This window comes from Alligator sinensis, unplaced genomic scaffold (assembly GCF_000455745.1).
Source record: "Alligator sinensis unplaced genomic scaffold, ASM45574v1 scaffold432_1, whole genome shotgun sequence".
Classification (NCBI taxonomy): Eukaryota; Metazoa; Chordata; order Crocodylia; family Alligatoridae; genus Alligator; species Alligator sinensis.
Window position 1 is genome coordinate 1,984,583 of NW_005841998.1, and position 3,242 is coordinate 1,987,824.

Consider the following 3,242-nt stretch of genomic DNA (forward strand, 5'->3'; position numbering starts at 1 on the left):
CCCCCGCGCGGCCTCTAGCCGGCGCCCGGGAGGCGGCTCGGCTCGGGCGCAGGTGCACTGGCATGGCCCTGGCAGAGCCTGGGCCCGGCGTCTCACACCAGCTCCCCCCACCAGCCTTTCTGTGACACCCCACTCCCCTAGTGCCGCTCATGACCCCTGCGCTCCTCACACCAGCTCCCCCCACCAGCCTTTCTGTGACACCCCACTCCCCTAGTGCCGCTCATGACCCCTGCTGCGGCGCCTCTGCTCCACTCGGGCCGCTTTGCCCATGTAACCAACCTCTAGCGAGACCCCCCCTGCCTGCCCCTCCTCTCCCTTCGGCCCTGCTCTCCTGCTGCTCTGAGTGGCTTGTGACTCGTGAGTTGTGCCGTCTTCCTAGCTAAATGCGCCTCCAGACTCCACACTTCAATCCTGGCTGCCTTTTTGACTAATTTCTCTAACCATCTCCTCCCATCTCCACTTGTCTGTCTGCCTGCCCAGGGGCCTTTCAAGAGACAACTCACATGCAATGCAGCCTTTCCTCCTTCTCTATCCTCCTCTACCCCCTGTCAAAGAGACACTTTCCTCCTCTGCCTCTTTTCCATGAGACCTAGTAACCCTATCCCATCCCCCCAAATCTTATTATACCCTCTCCCTCACTCTTCTCCTTAACCTCTTTATTTTCCTCTCCCTGCCACAACAAAGCAGCTTTCACCTGTCGCCCTTGACTCCAGTCAGTCCCCGCCACTACAGTTCCATCTCCTTCATGTTATTCATCTCTCGGCTCTTTGTACGTGCTGTTTTCACACCTTGTCCCTAGTTTCTCCTCCAGCTCCATCCTAGACCCACTCCATCCTAGTTTCAACCTGTACACTCAGATGAAACGGGTTTTGCCAGTTTGGAATGAGCTCTTCCTGGCCACATCTCAGAACAACACTCCAGTCTTGTCCTCCTTCCATACCATCAACTGAGCTTTTTCCTGTTGACATCTTGTCCCCCCTTAGTTTGCATGACTCATCTACTGCTTCTTTTCCTCCCTCTCTCCATCATGCCCTTTGGAGGATCCCCACATCTCCCCCTCCAACCTTATGTGGCAGTTTTAAAGGGCACTGCCTTTGGTCCCTTTCTCTTTCTCTCTTCATCTTATCTTGGGGTGACTTCAACCATAAACACAAATTCGACTCCCATAGCTTTGCAGGCAACTCACAGATCTCACCCTCTATTCTAGACCTGTCTTCTGTTGTTCATCCTTCGCAAGCGAAGATGAGGAAAAAGGAGAAAGAAGAGAGAGGAGGGAGTGGAGGATAGGTTGCGTGAGTATGCAGGTGACATATAAGCCCAATCGTTGCCCTGAATGATCTGCTGCAGCAGGGGCAGGACAGCAACGAGGACTGGACACAAGAAGTCCTCGATTTCCTGGCCACACGTTTCCTCACTGCCTCCGCCATGCGCCACTCTGGACCAATGACCTCCAGGATAGACAGTCGCAAGTGATTTGAACCCACAACTCCAGGTCGATGCTGAAACTCTTCCTTGTACCTCTTCTTTGGTGCACCGCAAAAGTGTACTCCATTTGACAGTTCACCATAGAAGATTTTCTTCAGCAGGCGAGTGTCGGTCATTCTTGAAGGGTGGCCGGCCCATCTTAGCTGTGCCAGTTTCAGTAGCGTGTGGATACTGGGGAGAGCTGATCTTCTGAGCACCTCAGTGTCCAGAATCTTGTCCTTCCACTTGATCTTTAGTATCTTTCACAGGCAGCAGAAGTGGAAGTGGTTTAGTTTCTTGACGTGACTGGTAGATGGTCCAGGTTTTGCAGGCATAAAGGAGGTTCGGGGGAATGATGGCTTTGTAGACCTTCCGTTTCATGAACGTTCTGATGCCTCTGCTCAAAGTAAAATGTCAGAGTATGTCTACACTGCCTCTCTCTCTTCTCCAGGCTGCTTCTGCTGAAATAAAAGTTCCTCCTATGTGGTTCCACTTGGTAGCACCAGAACACAGGCTGTCAGGGTGCTCTGGGGGACCACCCACCATGGCTCTTGAGCCAGAGAGACATGGAGAATGGCAGTGAGAGATAAAGAGTCCTCACTGCCTCAGGGCCAAGTTTGCAGCATGCAGAATGAGAATAGGTAGACAGGCCACCTTCTTTTTGGAAGCAGTCTGAAAAGTATCACAATGACAATGTAGACAGGCCATCCATCCTTGTAGATGCCTAACCTTTCGTTCAAGTTGAACACGGCTGAAACATGACTCTTACTCTTCACACCCCCCCCAGAAGGATAGGTGCCCACAACCTCCTTACTTGATCAGTGTGGGCAATATCGCTATCTTGCCTGTCACTCAGGCTTTTTAATCAGGGCATCATTTCCAACTCAGATTTCACTCTGGGTCCTCACACACAGGCTACAGCTAAGCTCTAATCTTTCATTATTCATCCACACAATTAAAACTCATGTCCAAGCTCTCTTTGTCTCACCAATCATTTCAATGGACTGCAACATCCCATTTTCTGGCTTTGACAATGCAAACTTTCCCATATCCATCCATTTTGTTGCTGCAAAAATAGTTTTCCTAGCCTACCACTTTGCACCATGTCACCTCTTCCTTTACCAGCTTCCCTTGGCTTATACTTCTCTATCACATTAGGCATAACCTACTCATAATTTTCAAGGCCTTCTATGACACACCCTGCCTCTTCATCATCTCTCATTCAGTTTCCAGAGGTTGACTCCTGCCTCCGATGCCAGTCTATGACACTTGCCTCTATAGCCTCCTTGTTAGGTTTTCAAATAAGCACTTTCATGCTTCTCCCATGCTACCCTTCATGCTTCAGAGAAGCTCCCTCTAAGCATCTCAGAAGTTCTCAGAAGTGCTTCATTACTCTCCTTTATTCTCTCCTCAAAACTTCCTTTTGCCACAAGGCCTACAGAAAACTTGACTACAGTTAAGATGTAAATCTGCTGAGACTACTGTGCATGATGTTGACTGGTATTGTCTCCTTGTGCTTCCTTGTCAGTCTATTCACCTGTTGCCTCATGTTTTATTCTTAGGCTGTGAGCTTCTTAGGGTGGGGGCTGTCTTTTAGTTCTTTTTTGGCAAGCACTTGCCACAATAGGGACCATATCCATGATTAACAATCCTAGCTCTTATGATCATATAAACAATAATTATGGTGATAATAAGGGTTACTATGTAAGAGATAGTAAACCAAACTTACAAACTTATTAGCTGTTCTTATAATGAAGAATAGGACGTATGCATCAAGG